The following is a 19214-nucleotide window of genomic DNA, read 5'->3' on the forward strand; positions in this document are numbered from 1 at the left end:
AAACTCCGTCTCAAAAAAAAAAAAGAATACTGAAAATATAATTTACATATAATGCACATTTTTTACAATGTAGTTTCCTTTCTAGTATTGCTATATGCTTTAGTATTTTTATTGTTTTTTTCAATTCTATATGCATGATTTACATTTGTCCACATTGATTACCTCTGTACTAACCTCCAGGAGGCTAAAACCACCCTCTAAATCCTAGATAATCCACAATTCATATGACTCTATCATATGAAAATGACATGTAGTTTAGCGATTATAAAGTTGAAAAAGAAAATGTACTAACACAGAAATTCCAGCAATTTTATGGCAATAGATAAAAATCATCCTTTCCATATTTAAATTTTCCAGTGGTCAGGTTTTTTTAATTGAAAATTTTATTATGATATTTGAAGTTTGTCCAGTCCCTCCAAGGATAACATTTTATGACTATAGTATAATATAACTAGGATATTGCTATTAATACAATCCACTGATTTTATTCAGATTTTCCCAAATTTGCTTGTACTCATGTGCATGTATGGCTGTGTGTTAGTATGCGTGTACTAAGTTTTATACACTTTTATCATCTGTGTAGGTTCATGCATCCACCACCATAGTCAAGATAGCTGAAGAGCTCCAACACTAAAAAGATCCTTTGTATTAAATAGCTGGACTTGAATCAACTATCCAAAATTTTTCCTTGTACGGTTTCTAAAAGAAGGAAAAACTCATGTACTTACCCATCTCGCTAGGGCTTCTTTGATTGTTGTTGCTTTCGCCTTTAAAAAACAAGAAAGATAAAAAAACACAAAACAAAGTTGTCTTTATTTACTTATTTATTTTTTGAGACAGTCTTGCTTTGTTGCACAGGCTGGAGTACAAAGACCCCATCTCTGCTCACCTCAACCTCTACCTCCTAGGTTTAAGCGATTCTCCTGCCTCAGCCTTCCGAGTAGCTGGAATGCAGGCACACAACACCACACCTGGCTAATTTTTTGTATTTGTCGTAGAGCCGGGGTTTCACCATGTTGGCCAGGCTGGTCTAGAACTCCTGACCTCATGATCTGCCTGCCTTGGCTTCCCAAAGTGCTGAGATTACAGGCGTGAGCCACCAGCCCCAAAATGGTCTTTATTGGTGTAATTTGTTGATTCACTTTTCATGCAATAACTATTAGCCTTGGTTTCTACCAGTAAAAGGATTAATTTCTTTCTTTGAGACTTTATATACAAAGAGGATGTTTTAATTTCTTTAAATCAGAATGATTTATTTAAGTGTCTCTGAGAAAAAATAAGAAAATCATTACGAAACACCCATACACTTCACTCCAACTTGGCTTACAAAAATATGTAGCTTTCAATACTTGATATTAAAATACATCTTATTTAATTGATTCTAAGGATCTACATCTTTCTTACATTTTAATATTGAAATTTGGATGCATTTTATAATCAGGAATAATTTACAATTGTTGTGGGCTGGTGGCAGTGGTGAAATTTTAGAAAAGTATTAACCACTTTATTTCATATCATATATTCCTTTTTATGTTTGCAAAGGATGAAGATAAAGGATAGGATAAAAATCTGTATGTCCACATACATTTAAAAGAACTCTATCAATAAGTACAAAATAAAAATTTTAAATGATAATAAAGTATTTGAAATAGTTCAATTCAAACCAATTTTTTCTTAGTAAAACATAATGTTGCACCTTATAATTAATAGCAGCTTAGATTCAATTTATTGAAAACTCTAAAGGTACCCAAAAGAAGATATCCTTAATGAATTATTTCTGGTGCTCTTTTTTTAAAAAGAACAGCAAAGAATAACAAAAGAAAGGTTTTTAAACTATGTGAACAAATGCGAACCTGAAAGAACCAATACTTCAAGATGAATCCTGAGTAGTTAACTGGGCCTAAATTTAAAACAGGGCCTAAGCTAGGCACTGTGTCTGATGCCTGTAATCTCAGCACTTTAGGAGGTCAAGGTGGGAGGATCACTTGAGGCCAGAAGTTCAATACCAGCCCAGGCAACATAGCTAGACTCCATCTCTACAAAACAAAATTTAAAAATTAGCCTGGCATGGTGGTGCACACCTGTAGTTCTAACTACTTAGGAGGCTGAGGTGGGATGATCAATTGAATCCAAAAGTTTAAGGTTACAGTGAGGAATGATTGCACCACCACATTCCAGCCTGGGCAACAGGGCAAGCCTGTCTCTGAAAAAATTAAATTAGATTAAATTGAATTAATTAGAGCCAAGCAGCCATTTGCTTACTAGAGGTCACACACATACTCTGAATTCCCCCAAAAAACACACCTCTGTTCAACTTCGGGAACCAATCAGAGCTCACCTGAATCAACCAATTGGCTGACTTGGATCAACCAATCAAGACCCAGCTGTATCAACCAACCAGAACTGAGTGAGTCTGCATCCTTCATTTACATAAACAGACCTGATTGAGAAGATGGGCAGGAACTTTTGCTATAAAACTCAAGCTCTCCCTTTGTTCTCTGGAACATACCTTCTTTCTACACCTAAGGCTGGATCTAGCCATACATAAACTGTTCAATGACATAAGGTCTCTTCCCTGCATTTTCCTTTTGAGAGGACTTTTGTTCACAAATATATACCATTATGTCTAGAAAGCAAAGACATACTAATAAATAACCCTTGGATTAAAAGAAAATCATAAAATAACAAAAGAAAAAAAAGTCAAAATTTGGGGAATGTAACACTAAGAAGAAAACTTACAGATTCAGATTTATTTGTCAGAAAATAAGAGACAGAAAACAAATGAGCGGCCGGGTGTTCCCTTTAAAATCTCAAACACATCAAGGATCACTTCTAATCACCACTATGAATTATTATTATTAATAATAATTAATATATACTTATTTTTCTTCTCCTGGCTGAGAGAAGATATTTTCAGTATGAAACCAATGAGGACCAACATTTAGAATACACGAGGAACCCCTAAAATTCAAAAACAAAAAGGGAAATGGAAAAGTTGGCAAAAATATGAACAGATAATTCACAGAAACTGAAACCCAGATGGGTAATAAGAATATCAGGAAGGCTTGGCCGGGTGTGGTGGCTCACACTTGTAATCTCAGCACTTTGGGAGGCCGAGGTGGGTGGATCACAAGATCAGGAGATTGAGACCATCCCTGCTAACATGGTGAAACTCTGTCCCTACTAAAAATACAAAAAATTTGCTGGGCATGGTGGCATGCCCCTATAGTCTCAGCTACTTGGAAGGCTGAGGCAGGAGAATCACTTGAACCTGGCAGGTGGAGGTTGCAGTGAGCCGAGATCACGCCACTGCACTCCAGCCTGGGCAACAGAGTGAGACTCCATCTCAAACAAACAAACACAGAATATCTAGAAGGCTGAGCATGGTGGCTCAAGCTTGTAATCCCAGCATTTTGGGAGGCTGAAGTGGCCACATCGCCTGAGTCCAGAAATTCAAGACCAGCATGGGCAACATGGTGAAACCTTCTCTCTATTAAAAATACAAAAAATTAGCCAGGCTCGATGGCACAGGCCTGTAGTCCCAGCTACTCACAGGGGCTAAGGTGGGAGGATCCCGGGAGGTGGAGGAGCCCTGACTGCGCCACTGCACTCCAGCCCAGGCGACAGAGTGAGATATTGTCCCAAAAAAACCACAACCAAACAAACGACAACAAATTTAACATTGAGAATCAGAAAAATGCAAAGTAAAACAATGGAACACTAAAATACATCCTCAGATTGGCAAAAGTTAGAAAGTTAGTGAGCACGTAAAGAAATGGGAACTCTTGACTGGGCGTGGTGGCTCACACCTGCAATCTCAGTATTTTGGGAGGTTGAGATGGGCAGATCACTTGAGGTCAGGAGTTTGAGAGCAGCCTGGCCAACATGGTGAAACCCTGTCTCTACCGAAAATACAAAACTTAGCTGGGTGTGGTGGCACACGTCTGTAATCCCAGCAACTCGGGAGGCTGAAGCAGAAGAATCGCTTGAGCTCTGAAGGCAGAGGCTACAGTGAGCCAAGACTGCACCACTGCACTCCAGCCTGGGCGACAGAGCAAGACTCTGTCTCAAGACAAAACAAAACGAACAAACAAGAAGAAATGGGAGCTCTCCTGCACTGCTGGAGGAAGTAAATACTGGTAAGCTATTCTGGAAAGCAGCCTGAAATGTGCCTAGGGAAATTAAGTATACATAAACCCTACTATGGTATAATCCCACTCCTGGGTGTATTTCCAAGAGAAATCTTTTGCATGGGTCCATAAAAAGGTATTTTCACAACACTATTTGTAGAAAAAGAGTTGAACCCATCTAGCTGTTTATTGGGGCAATATAAATTGGTATAAAGGTAACTAGTTTCCCTATAGATAGGAGTTCAAAAACTCAAATGCCTAAAGGTCCTCATGGACATCACTAACGGGTAATGCTGGCCAAGTAAGGGCAGAACCAGTGTAAAGAAGATAACCTCTACTCAGTCCAGACAACTGAAAGCAGGTGGGACTTGGGGAAAAGAGCTACCTTAATACCATATTTCTTCAAATTAAAAACCTCCATTAATTGTAAGTAACACCTTTATTTTATTAAGAAAGAAAAGATGCTGTCAGTTATAACATACTATATCTCAGTAATATGAAAATGTGAAAAAAATGTGTCCAATGGTGAAACATATTTATTTTTCAAGAAAAACTGGCAATCTTCATTTTAATGTGAAATATCATCATTTGAAGACATTGTCCTGAAGATCATAAGGAAAAAAAAAAAAGACACTGGAAGATAATTTTTTTTAATTTAAATACTATGTGGGCCCATATTTCTGGAAGGACCCAGGTCTGCCAGTTTCCAGACTTAGCTAGTTCTAAATACAGTCATGCGCTGCATAGCAAATTTCGGTTAACAACAGACCACATATAAGACAGTAGTCACATAAGATTGTAATACTGTATTTTTACTGTAATTTTTCTATGTTTATTTATTTGAGATAGAGTCGCGCTCTGTTATCCAGGCTGGAGTGCAGTGGTGCAATCTTGGCTCACTGCAATCTCCACCTCCTGGGTTCCAGTGATTCTCATGCTTCAGCCTCCCGAGTAGCTGGAATTACAGGCACACCACTACATCCAGGTTTGTATTTTTAGTAGAGGAGGAGTTTCACCATATTGGCCAAGCAAATCTTGAACTCCTGACCTCAGGTGATCTGCCTGCCTCGGCCTCCCAAAGTGCTGGGATTACAGATGTCTGGGATTACAGGCATGAGCCACAGCACCCTGGCTGCTTTGCTGTATTTAAATACACAAATACATTGTTTCAACTGCCTATAATATTCAGTACAGTAAAATACTGTACAAGTTTGTAGCCTAGGAGCAATAGCCTACACCATCTGGTTTTTGTAAGCATATGCTATGATGTTTGCAAGGCAAAATTACCTAATGATGTGCTTCTTAGACTGTATCCCTGTCATCATTAGATAACTTATATCTGTACTGATTCTGATTCTCTATTTGAAGATTTTCAACAATTGCCATAATACTTTCATAAATATTTAGGTCTGAGCGTTTCTGCCCCTCAATATAAACCTAGGTCCAGAACTTTTAGCTTTCCTTGGCAGTGTTTTTTAGCTAACTGCCTGTGGAACAAAGTAAGGAAAGCAGCGGGGAAACTACTTTGTAAAGAGTGGTATTTAATCATGTTGAAGGCAGGCATGACTTCCTCATCATTTCCATCTCCTGGGCTCAACTTCTGCCCAGTTATATAGCACTGGCATCACAAAAAGAAAACAAGTAATTATGCTTCTTCTTCATAAACATCTCTATCCCGTAGGACATCACAGACTTTGCTCAGTAGCTCTGGCTGGGTTTGTGGTCTTTTTCAGACAACTAGATAGAGCTACCAAGTATGTAAGCAAGAGAGTGCATACTTCAAGTAAGAATTGAGGAGCATCTCTAGGTAAAACCATTACTTCATAAAGAGCTGTGATTGGATAGACAGCTGGTAGATTTAAAACCTAAGGCAACAGCATTTCTCAGTGTGGTGGGATTCCTCCCAATTTTATAATCAATTGAGGTGTGTTGTCGAAATGCACATTCCTGAATTCATAATCTGCATTCCAACAAGCCCATACCTAGGCATACTGAAATTTGAGAATCACTGCTCTAATATATCCATCAGAGTGTGTTTTACAGTTACCGAATCATTGCACTCGTGGTGATTCAGAAGGCAACCTGGCTACATCACAGGTTATGAATACCGCTGCAATCCGTGTTTTACAGACCCTTCTGGTAACCAGCCCCTCCCTGCATCTCGACGGGGGGGAGGGGGGTCACTAAAATTACTTTTATGTAAAGGGATATCTTTATCTACACTCTCCTTCCCATCACCCTTCCCACTCCAATGCGCTCTTTTTGGAGAATGTCTTGCTCTTCGCCCTCCCTTTTCTCTTGTCAGAGTCCTTCCACCTTAACCCTTAACCCTTCCTCGGATCCACCCCAGGCCGCCCTCACCCCAGACCACCCCCGGCCGGGGCTTCTCTTTCTCGTCGGGTCCCTGACTCCACAGAGCTAGCTTCAGCTACCGGCTCCCTTCCGCTGTTTAAGGACTCCCAGACACTCAACACTCCACAGTCACCCTTTTCCACTCCCAATCTTCTCTCAGCTTTGGCTACGCGGCCCGAAAGGTACTCACCATAACGGCGGTTGCTACTGTCACTGCTCTGGTTGCTAGGGCCCGCGGGGTCAGTGCGCGTGCGCACTTCTCGGCGCTCGCCGCCGCAACCCCATCCCCAGCAGCGGTCCTTTCTCTCCGCCCTCAGGGTGGTGCGAGCGGGGCATTGTGGGACGGCGTGGCGGCTGCCGGGGTCCTCCTACCCGGCCGCTCCTGGCTGCCCTTTGGCTACTTAGGGCTCAACCGTGAAGAGTGGTCAGGACCGAAAGCAGTTTCAGCTGATCTGGAATGACATACCCGCCTAAAGTTTAAAACCTTAAAACCTTCACGTAACAACTGCCTTTCTCATAAAAGAATGTTTTGTTTTGTTTTGTTTTCTTTTTCTTCAAAAAATCAACAAAATTTATTAAGAAAACTTAAAAGGGAAAAGACAGCACAATATGACAAATGAATCATAACTATCACTACACATCTGTGTCATGAAAAAGAAAATAAGGGAATACTACAACCGACTTTACATTTATAGTTTGTCAATTTAACAGAAGAAATGAGTCAATTTCTTGAAAATGGCAAACTGTCAAAACTCAAGTAAAATGAAATCAACAATCTAAATAGTCCTACGACCATTGAATTTGTAATTTTAAAGCTCTCAAAAGCTCTCAAAGGAGATATCTCCAGGTACTGATGATTTTTAATGGAGATACATTTAAAGAATTTCTGGCAATTCCTTTCCCCTACCGATGGCCTTTCCCATCCTTTTTCAGACGGGGGAGAATAAGCAGCTTGCTGTAATTTACCTCTCCATCTCACTGAGAATACCCAGAGCCAAACGCCACCGATTTTATGTTTCTTTACCCCGGATCCTCCAGGGAGCCAGAGGCAGCTGAAAGCTCAGTTCATTTTATATCAGCAGGGTGTGTTTTAAATATCACAAGCTGTTCATTTTATATCAGTAGGGTGTCGTTTTTCCCCCACCTACCAAATTAGCTAAAAATTATAAACAATAATAATAATTCTAGAGTTGCTAGGGGAATGGAGAAATAGGGACACACAAATATGCTGCTGTTTAGAATTCATACAGCCTTTCTGGAAGGCTGTTGGCTCTTCAAAAACTTTTGTACCCTTTGTGATCCCAGCAGTTCCACTTCTAGGACTATATCCTGAAGAAATAATCAGATTAGAGCATAGAGATGTATGCTCAAAGCTTTAATAGCAAACAAACAAACAAATAAAACCTCAAATATTAACAAAAGAGAATTGGTGGCCGGTACTGGTGGCTCATGACTGTAATGCCAGCACTTTGGGAGGCTGAGGTGGGAGGACCACTTGAGGTCAGAAGTTTGAGACCAGCCTGGCCGACATGATGAAACCCCATCTCTACTAAAAATACAAAAATTAGCCAGGCGTGGTGTCACACATCTGTAGTTCCAGCTACTGGAGAGGCTGAGGCATGAGAATAGCTTGAACGCGGGAGACAGAGGCTGCAATGAGCCGAGATGGCACCACTGCACTCCAGCCTGGGTAACAAGAGCGAAACTCCATCTCAAAACAAAACAAAAAAGAGGAGAGGAGGGGGGGAGAGAGAGAGAGGGAAGAGAGAAGAGAGAAGAGAGGAGAGAGAATTGGTTAGTAGTAGAGAGCGAATTGGTTAGTAGTATTAAACATCCAATGCAATAATGTACTCCCACTAAAAAAGTGCAAATGACACATGGTGGCTCACACCTATAATCCCTGCACTTTGGGAGGCTGAGGCGGGCAGGTAGATCACCTGAGGCCAGGAGTTTGAGACCAGCCTGACCAACACGGAGAAATCCCATCTCTACTAAAAATACAAAATTAGCTGGGCGTTGTGGCACATGCCTGTAATTCCAGCTACTCAAGAGGCAGGCTGAGGTAGGAGAATTGCTTGAACCCGGGAGGTGGAGGTTGTGGTGAGCCGAGATGGTGCCATTGCGCTCCAGCCTGGGCAACAAGAGCAAAACTTCCGTCTCCAAAAAAAAAAAAAAAAAAAAAAAAGTACAAATGACTTGCTAAAAGGCATCTATTCACATGCAAAGATAGTCGTATTTTAAGTAAAAATGGAAGTTACCAAACAAAATGGTACGATTCTCTTTTAAAATTATATATAGTGGCCTGGTGCAGTTTATTCATGCCTGTAATCCCAGAACTTTGGGAGGCCAAAGCAAGAGGATCCCTTGAACCCAGGAGTTCAAGACCAGCCTGGACAACATAACAAGACCCTGGCTTTATAAAAAATGAAAATTAGCCAGACGTGGTGGTACACACCCATAGTCCCCAGCTACTGGGGAGGCTGAAGCAGGAGGAATGCTTGAGGAGTTTGCGGCTACAGTGAACTATAATTGTGCCACTGCACTCCACCCTGGGCAACAGAGCCAGACTCTGTCTCTGAAAAAAAAATTGCACATAATACACACACATATATAAACGTATATCTAAAAGGATATTATGTGGGTTTAATGTTGGCTATGGATTGAGTAGTGGCACACCAAAATTCATATGCAATAATCTGGTGACTTTCCGTTCTTTGATACTTTCTGAGAGGTCTTGGGGGCGGGGTTCCCTAAATTTTAAGCTTCAAAACCAGAAGGGTCAATTTCTGTTTATTTAAAAAAAAAAAAAACCATCTGTGGGACTATTGGATAGGTTTCAAAATCTTCGTACACTTCATATAAAGAACATTTTGAGTTCCAGATTCTCAAAGGTTAAAAATATTCACACAGAAAATAAAAGAATTATATAACTTGGGCCCTTCTTTTGTTCTTTCATATCCTACAAAATGATAAAATAGATTCCAAAATCTATTCACCAGAGAATATGTAGGTCTGCTTGCTTTTATTTCAGAGCTGGATAAAAGAAGTTGAAAGAAAGGTTAAAAGTAGTATTGAAGGCTGGGCCTGGTGGCTCATGCCTGTAATCCCAGCACTTTGGGAGGCCAAGGTGGACAGATCACCTGAGGTAGGGAATTTCAGACCAGTCTGACCAACATGCTGAAATTCCATCTCTACTAAAAATAAAAAATTAGCATGGCATGGTGGCACATGCCTGTAATCCCAGTTACTCAGGAGGCTGAGGAAGGAGAATCACTTGAACCTGGGAGGTGGAGGTTGCAATGAGCTGAGATGGCGCCATTGCACTCCAGCCTGGGCAACAAGAATGAAACTCTGTCTCAAGGGTAAAAAAAAGTATTGAAACAGTGTCCCCAAATTCAGAACATCTAGAAGACCCTTTGAAAAGAATAAGTAAAATAGTGTTAAATAATACAAAACAGCTGGGCGTAGAGTGGCTCGTGCCTGTAATCCCAGCACTTCGGGGGGCTGAGGCGGGCAGATCACTTGTGGTTGGGAGTTCAAGACCAGACTGACCAACATGGTAAAACCCCATCTCTCAAAAATAAATAAATAAATGAATAAATAATACAAAACAGAACTAAATACAATATGTTAAGAAATTTTTAATTTTTAGGACCAGGCGCAGTGGCCTATGCCTGTAATCTCAGCACTTTGGGAGACTGAAACAGGCAGATCACTTTAGGTCTGGAGTTCAAGACTAGCCTGTCTAATACGGTGAAACCCCGTCTCAACCAAAAACACAAAAATTAGCCAGGCATAGTGGCACACCCCTGTATTCCCAGCTTCTCGGGAGGCTGAGGCAGGAGAATAGCCTGAACTTGGGAGGCGGAGGTTGCAATGAGCTGAGATTGCCCCACTGCACTCTAGCATGGGCAACAGAACAAGACCCTGTCTCAAAACAAAGAAATCTTTAATTTTTTTGGCCTTAAACTCCTGAGCTCAAGCAGTCCTCTCGCTGTGGACTCCCAAAGTGCTGGGATTACAGGCCTGAACCCCTTCACCAAGGCCCATATTTTTTCTTGATATTAATACTTTGAAACTTGTACTCAATTTTAAAAACAATGTTAATTTGGGGGAAACTATTTAATATTACTACAAATTAGGGCAACAACTCTTCAACCTCTGCCAAGAAGAGCCCTCACAAACCACTTTTTTTTTTTTTAAATAGGAGTCTCACTCTATCACTCAGGCTGGAATGCAGTAGACCAGTCACAGCTCACCGCAACCTCCTAGGTTCAAGCAATCCTTCCACTTCAGCCCCCCAAGTAGCTGGGACCACACCAAGCCTGGCTAATATTTTGTATTTTCGGTAGAGACGAGGTTTTGCCATGATGCCCAGGCTGGTTTTGAACTGCTGAGCTCAAGTGATCTGCCCACCTCGGCCTCCCAAAGTGCTAGGATTACTGGTATGAGCCACCAGTAGCGGCCGGCCTGAGGCTCCACGCCCGTGAAGTCTCCGCCCAGAGCCGGGTCCCTGGCCAGGTCCACCCCCCTCACTGCTGTACGCCTTGTGGTGGGCGAGGGAGTGGAAGAGGCGGCCTCGGTGGCTGACGGCCGACACCGCAGGGCCACCCGCTCCCCCGGGCCAAGCCTTCCGCCTTCATATCCAGGCGCTCCTCGGCCAGCCCAGTCTTGGGCGTGACGGTTAAGGTCGCGGCGTTTTGGGAGAAAAGGAGCGGTGAGGATATTTGGCCTCCAGGCCTGGAGGGGGACCCAAGAGGCTCGGAGCGCGGCCGGGGCAGTCCGCCACACGGTGCCGGGACCGTTGCGGCTTTAAGCCCCGCAAGGTCTGGCGGCCTGGCGCTGGCGGCCTAGGGTTTGCGCTGAGGTGGAGGAAGGCCAGGTCTGGCAGAGCGTGGCCTCGTGGGGCAAAACCCTACAGGACCACGTGATTGGACCTGGTCTTGTCCCTGAGGCGCCACCTAGCAACAGGCTACGAGACGAGGCGACTTCGGAGGGCCCAGGGTCCTTTGAGCTCTTTGAGGCCCCATGTGGAACCGCCTGGAAGAGGCAGGATCCACTCGCGATTTTACCATGGACGTGTGGCGAGTAAGTTAAGGATTTTTAACAGAAAGTGCCAGCCCATGGCCTCCTCTGAATTCTCCCTCTGGCCACCAGGGGTCAGTATTCCCTAAACCTGATGGAAGGCCGCCAAGTGTGCTAGGCTCCTAACAAATTCCTTTCCTCCCTTTAATCTTTGTCTTGGATTAAGAAAGACTGTCAAGGTTAAAGTTTAAACGTTTCCGATGAGATACTAAACTGAACTATAAAGGTAGAGATTGATAATAGAAACTGGTGGAGACACACTTCCCTGACTTTAATGCCAGCAAAGACCCAAAACCAGCCTAGGGGGGATATAGGGGATGAGCGCAAAAGGGAGCATAAATTTTGCTTTTTCATTCAGAAACCAGAACTACAGAGCCAGGCGCGGTGGCTCACGCCTGTAATCCCAACACTTTGGGAGGCCAAGGTGGGCGGATTGCCTGAGGTCAGGAGTTCGAGACCAGCCTGGCCAACATAGTGAAACTCCATCTCTACTAAAAATACAAAGCTTAGCTAGGTGTGGTGGTGGGCACCTGTAATCCCAGCGTCTCGGAAGGCTGAGGTAGGAGAATTGCTTGAACTCGGGAGGCAGAGACTGCAGTGAGCCGAGATTGTGCCACTGTGCTCCAGCTTGGAGGACAGAGTGAGACCCCGTCTCAGACCAAAAAAAAAAAAAAAAAAAAAAAAAAAAAGAGAGAAAGCTGAACTTCAAATGTATACCCTGAGGAAATAAGCTCTGTTGTCCTGTGGCCTGGCACAAGTATTAACAATATATACATTTTTTCATGCAGACAAAAAAGCTTAAAAGTATATTACATTTCTGTTTTTTTAAGAAAGAGAGAAGACCTTGAACCCACAAAATAAAACCATAGTTTTACATTCATACATACATTTATATGAATATTGTATTTTATATATGTATACAGAATGGTACTGGAATGGTTCTGGAAGGAAACACTTCATAGTAACTACCCTTGGGAGAGACTGGGATTGGGTAATGATTTAAGAGGACCTTTTATTTTATCTGTATTACTTGAATCTTTCACAGTGAAGAATGTATTGATATATGTAATTTAAAATTTGTTTTCTGGCTAGGCATGGCGGCTCATGCCTGTAATCCCAGCATTTTCGGAGACAGAGGCAGAAGGATCACTTCAGGAGTTCAAGACCACCCTGGTCAACATAACAAGATCCCTCCTCCCCCATCTCTACAGATTTTTTTTCTTTTCTTTTCTTTTTTCTTTTTCTTTCTTTCTTTTCTTTTTTTTCTTTCTTTTTTTTTTTTTTTTTTTTTATCTTCTTTTTTTTTTTTTTTTTTTTTTTTTTTTTTTTTTTTTTTTTTTTCTTTTTTTTCTTTCTTTTTTTTTTTTTTTAACCACCACAGCACTGAGTTTTATTAGGGATTTCATTAAGATTAAATTTCTAGGAACGAGGGAGTCCTAGTTAGAGGACACAAAAGCCCACAAAGTCTCCTCAGATCTCATAGTGGCTCAGGTTTTTTGGAGGGATCGCCACCCCGTTCCAGGTACAGATTATTGCAAGGATACTGATCTGGCCCCACAGGCTGGTAGACAGGGCAAATCACCCCCACCCAGAACATGAACATCATGAAAGCCACAGAGCTGAAGAGCTATATACACATGATATTCCAAGAAATAGGTGTGGGGGACATATCCACATGGTTCCTGATATACATTTCTAGGTGCCAGTGTATCCCCAGTTCAACCTCAGGTCTAGGTGGTCTCGGTTATACCACAGATCCCTCTCCTGCTGTGAGTGATCAGGGAGTTTCAAGTAGTCTTCATACCCCATGCCGTCAACGCTCGTAGTCTTCCACATGCATATTATACTTCTTAGTGGCAGTGACCCGTTCTTCTTCTTAGGTTAAGGCCCTGGGAGCATGTCCTTGTTTGCACCCAATGGCATCACATTCCGGGACGCCCTTTGCAGCCACTGGACTCCCAGGACCCTAGCCCTGGCTGCTGCTATCTTCACCTACTACAAAAATTTTTTCCAAATAGCTGGCCGTGGTGGCTCACGTCTGTCATCCTAGCTACTCAGGACTCAACTGAGGTGGGATGATCACTTGAGTTAGAGGTTGTAGTGAGCTATGGATTGCACCACTGCTCCCCAGTCTGGGTGACAGAGCAAGACCTTGTCTCTAAAAATTAAAAAAAAAAAAAAAAAAAATTTTTTTTTTTTTTTTTGTTTTCTACTATAGAATTCTATCTTATAGGCCTTTGTGGAGAAACATATTGTTGAAAAAAAAAACACAAATTAAAAAAAAAGAATTCTATCTTAATTAAAATGCATGTGTAAAATGAAGTTAATTAACCCAAGTGAACACATTTTATTAAACTGCTTGTCAAGGAAGAAGATTGTGTATATAAGTCCTAAATTTGGGGAGAAACAATCCCATTTTCAAATCTTATCCCACTTACCTATAAATAATTGCTGTGTGTCATATTTCTGGATGGAATATATTTGCCACTGCAAACATATGGCCATTGGACCAAGAGTTTCTTGTTTATAGCCATCCAACAACCTGGTTTTCTTTGAAAAGTAAGTATCTGTAAGGTACTTTTCTCTGAAAAGTAAGGACTTATTAAAGTCCTGTCTTTGGTCCTTTAGCCATAAATATTGTTGGGGCTCAGAGAACAATACCCCAAAATGAAGGCCTCAGAAGCAAATGTTTTTCTTTGACCTTCTCCTGCCTCCCCATCTCTGAGTCCCATTCTTCCCTGAGGCTAGCCATAAAAACTGGAATCCCTTTTCTTCTAGGCAGATGGTAGAAACCAGAACTCCTTTTCCCTAAAGCCAGCGATAAAACCTCAAAATATTACTGAAATTTTCCCTCTGCCTTTCTGTATAAAAATTGGCCATAAACGAATTATCTGATCTACCTTATCTGACTGTAAGTTGTGATTCCCATTCTGAAGAGGGACTGCCCCACACCCAGAAAGAAGGAATGCTAGCTCAGAAAAGCCAAGAAGAATCTAGACAGACAGGCCTTGCTGGGTTTCCCCACTCAATGGGGGAATGAACACTATCCAGCCTGTGGTGTGGGGGTAAAAGAATTTACCAAGACAGTTGTAGGTAAAGAAAGGGAAATTATTTAGAGAAAGTAGGAAAATATTTAAGATTTATTAGAGAAACTAGGAGGAAAATATGTTGCAAGAACGTCGTTAATAGGCGGGCCAGCAGAAGAGAAGCTGACTGCAAAAAAACAAAGGCTTGCTGGGGATTTTATAGAATAGTGTTTATGCTGCCTGTTGAAGAGGGATTTGTGCAGTAGTGATAACACCAAGGTTGCCGTGAGCTAACTTGCAGGGGTCTGGTAATAGTTGGGCGGAGGAAGATTATGAGTTGTTTTGCAGGAGGGCTGTGTCCTGGACCACGAAGAAAGGCAGACTTATAGCTTATCTGCTTCTTCTTTTTGCTATCTGCTGATCCCACCAGCCTGACTCCCTTTCTCTAATTAGGACTCCACCCTTTTTGTCCAATCTTTTCTTTTCTGAGACGGAGTTTCGTTCTTGTTGCCAGGCTGGAGTGCAATGTCACGGTCTTGGCTTACCACAACCTCTGCCTCCAGGGTTCAAATGATTCTCTAGCCTCAGCCTCCCAAGTAGTGAGATTACAGGCATGTGCCACCACTCCTGGCTAGTTTTGTATTTTTAGTAGAGATGAGGTTTCTCCACGTTGGTCAGGCTGGTCCTGAACTCCTGACCTCAGATGATCCACCTGCCTCGGCCTCCCAAAGTACTGGTGAGGGAATGTGTTCTCTTTCTGGGTCCACATGGGGGCGTAGGTTTAAGGACAAGAACTTCTCAGCGCCATGCCCCCCTCCCATCTCTCTCCATCTGGGAGATTTAACGGTCTCTGTTTTAATTTTTGAGAGCACGGGAAGAATCAAAAAGTCAATCACTCCAGCGGAAGTTCTGAGGAACTCCTTTCATTGGCCAGAGGTCTTGGAGAAGGTGGGGATTCCTCCCAGGTTAAAAGTCCCCTTCTTCCACACCCCTTTGTTTGGATCCCCTTCCACAAATACTCTCTCGTGGAAGCCTGTCTTCCCCTCCTAAACTCCATCTCTGTCTCTCAATTCCCTTCCACCCAGTGTGGAAGCTGTCTTTCTTCTCCTGGATTCCATCTTTCTGGATTCTCTCACTCAGTGTGAGAGGAGCTTTCCTTCTCTGGATTTCCTCTCTGGGGTCCCCTTCTACACACTGTCTCTCATGGAAGTTTTCTCTCTTCTTCTCTTTTTTTTTTTTCTCTTTCTCTACCTAAATAAATAGCTTTTCTGCAACACTTTTTGGATCTAGAATTTACTTTACAAGTGTACCACGCACCTGCTGTGGTCCCCTCTCTCATTCTTGAGAGGGCGAGAGACCAAGAACCTACAATATTCTCTCTTGGGAGCTATGCCTCCCTGGTACCCCAGTACCTGGTTACACTGGGATTACAGGCATGAACCACTGTGCCCGGCTGTCGAATCATATTTCTACATGGCTGCCCATACTTTGTTGAACCTAAGTGTAAAAATGGACAGTTTCCCCTGTGTCTTTGCATTTTTTTTTTTTTTTTTTTTTTTTTTTTTTTTTTTTTTTTTTTTTTTTTTTTTGAAATGGAGTCTTATTCTATCACCCAGGCTGGAGTGCAGTGGCGCAATCTCGGCTCACTGCAACCTCCACCTCGTGAGTTTAAGTGATTCTCCTGCCTTAGCCTCCTGAGTAGCTGGGATTATATGCATGTGCAACCATGCCCAGCTAATTTTTGTATTTTTAGTAAAGACAGGGTTTAGCCAAGTTGGCCAGGCTGAATTCAAACTACTGACCTCAAGTGATCGGCCTGCCTCAGCCTCCCAAAGTGCTGGGATTACAGGAATGAGCTAATGTGTCCGGCCTCTTTTTTTTTTTTTTTTTAATACAGTGTTTTGTTCTGTTGCCAAGGCTGAGTGCAGTGGTGCAATCATGGCTCACTGTAGCCTCCATCTCCTGGGCTCAAGCTATCTTCCCACCTTAGCACTCTCCCACTCTCCTAGTAGTTGGGACTATAGAATGTGTCACCATGCCTGGCTAATTTTTTCATCTATAGAGACAGTGTATCGATATGTTGCCTAGGATGGTCTTGAACTCCTGGCCTCAAGCAATTTTCTGGCCTCAGCCCCCGAAAGTAGTGAGTCCAAAGAGCTGGGATTACAAGCATGAGTCACCACACCTGGCTGGATCTTCATTTTGAAGGCTCCCATAATACACGTTAAATAAATTTGTATGCCTTTTCTCCAATTTGCCTTTTGAAAGTTGATTTTTTTCAATGAAACTTCAGAAAGCCAAGTCTTTGCCAGGCACAGTGGCTCATGCTTGTAATCTCAGCACTTTGGGAGGACAAGGCAGGTGGATCACCTGAGGTCAGGAGTTTGAGACCAGCCTGGCCAACATGGTAAAACTCCTTCTCTACTAAAAGTACAAAAATTAGCCAGGTATGGTGGTAGGCGCCTGTAATCCCAGCTACTTGAGAAGCTGAGGCAGGAGAATTGTTTGAACCTGGGAGGTGGAGATTGCAGTGAGCTGAGATGGCACCACTGTATCACTGACCTCCCAGCATTAGAAAAACAACTCAAGTAATTTTGACATATGCCTCCAAATCATTATACTGCCCATAAATATTAGATTTTGTGAGTATGTATGTTAACGTGAAAAAATACAATGGCTTCCACAAGCTTTTATCATCCCAGGGTTCTAAGACCACTTTAAATGAAAATGAAATAGCTTGCTCATGATAATTTGAAAGAATCAAGAAGTCTTTGTGTTTTCAATATCCTGAAATATGTAACAGGTTTGTACAGATTTTTTTAAATGGTCAGTGGTTAGAAAAACTTGCATTTATGGCCAGGCATGGTGGCTCATGCCTGTAATCCCAGCACTTTGGGAGGCCGAGGCGGGTGAATCACCTGAGGTTGGGAGTTTGAGACCAGCTTGACCAACATGGAGAAACCCTGTCTCTACTAAAAATACAAAAATTAGCCAGATGTGGTAGCACATATCTATAATCCCAGCTACTTGGGGGGCTGAGGCAGGAGAATCACTTGAACCTAGGAGGAAGAGGTTGCAATGAGCCGAGATTGAGCCACTACACTCCAGCCTAGGCAACGGAGAGTGAGACTCCAACTCCATTCTTGATAGCCCTTTAAACAATTCAATACTGCATGTTAACAAAGGTTATATATTTCTTTTTCTTTTTCTTATTTTGAAAAAGACTGAATTATTGTGAGAATTACCAAATGTGACAGAGACACAAAGTGAGCACATGCTTTTGAAGAGGGTGCTGATAGACACTCTTGACACAGGGTTGTCACAGACCTTCAATTTGTGGAAAATGTAATAAAGCAAAGCCCAATAAAACAGAATATACCTGTATTTGAAAGTTAAAATATGTTAAGTACTTTACACAGATTATCTAATTTAATCACAACAACCTCATGAAGTAGTTACTATTATTATACCCACTTCATATATGAGGCATCTAGACATAGATCCCAGGCTGCACTGCTTACTAACTATGTGAGCCTGGATTTATGTCTACTGTAGAAGCATCCTTGATGATATTACCTGTCTTTGTGCATTTGTGTTGCTACAAAGAAGAACTATAAAGAAAAGAGGGTTTCTTTTTGTTGTTGGGGGTAGGGGGAGCAGTCTTGCTCTGTCACCCAGGCTGGATGGAGTGCAGTGGTGTGATCATGGTTCACTGTAGCCTTGACCTACAGTGAAGTTATTCTCCCACCTCAGCATCCTGAGTAGATGGGACTACAAGTGGGTACCAAGTGGATACCACTGCACCCAGCTATATTTATTAAAAAAAATTTTTTTTTGTAAAAATGGGCTTTCACTATGTAGTCTAGGCTGCTCTTAAACTCCTGGTCCCAAGCAATCCTTCTGCCTCAGCCTCCTAAAATGTTGAGATTACAGGCATGAGCCACCACTCCTGGCCAAAAAGAGATTTCTTTGGCTCACAGTTCTGCAGGCTCTACAAGAAGCAGAGTGCCAGCATTTGCTTTTGGGGAGGGCCTGAGACTGCTTCCACTCACTGCAGAAGGGACAGAGACCTAGTATGTGCAGATCACATGGCCAGAGAAAAGCAGGAAGGATGGGAAGGAAGTGCCAGACTCTTTTTCACAACCAGCTCTTGGGGGATCTCTGTCACCTAGGCTGGAATGCTGTGGCATCATCATGGCTAGAATTCCTGGGCTCAACCAATCCTCCTGCCTTAGCCTCCCAAGTAGCTGGGACTACAGGTGCTCACTACCATGCCTGGTTAATTTTAAAAACATTTTTAGTAGAAACAGAGTCTTGGTAGTTTGCTCAAGCTGGTCTTGAAATCCTGGCCTCAAACAATCCTCCTACCTGGGCCTCTCAAAATCTTAGGATTACAGGCATGAGCCACCATGCCCACCTGGGGATCAAATTTCAAATGGTATTTGGAGAGGACAACATCTAAACTATAGCACTACCCTTTACATCACTTAATGTTTCTTAGTATAACTATATTTGGGAGAAACCGAAATATAGTTTCGGTTTTTTTTTTTTTTTTGAGACGGAGTTTCGCTCTTGTTACCCAGGTTGGAGTGCAATGGCGCAATCTCGGCTCACCACAACC

At 42.4% G+C, this 19214-nt stretch overlaps 1 protein-coding gene and 1 pseudogene across 2 annotated transcripts in view; both read right to left on the bottom strand.

The window, feature by feature from the left end:
* Positions 1-6790, bottom strand: part of DNAL1 (dynein axonemal light chain 1) — a 43555-nt gene extending 36765 nt beyond the window's left edge. The window contains exons 1-2 of one of the 2 annotated variants that reach the window (XM_017528704.2): positions 6673-6790; positions 729-767 (exon numbers count right to left, since the gene is read on the bottom strand). The gene's annotated coding sequence lies outside the window, so the exon portion shown is untranslated. The other variant, XM_037738560.1, reaches the window with a different exon arrangement.
* Positions 6791-13037: 6247 nt separating this feature from the next.
* Positions 13038-19214, bottom strand: part of LOC119471268 — a 7449-nt pseudogene continuing 1272 nt past the window's right edge.

This window comes from Cebus imitator, unplaced genomic scaffold (assembly GCF_001604975.1).
Source record: "Cebus imitator isolate Cc_AM_T3 unplaced genomic scaffold, Cebus_imitator-1.0 Scaffold54, whole genome shotgun sequence".
Taxonomy (NCBI): Eukaryota; Metazoa; Chordata; class Mammalia; order Primates; family Cebidae; genus Cebus; species Cebus imitator.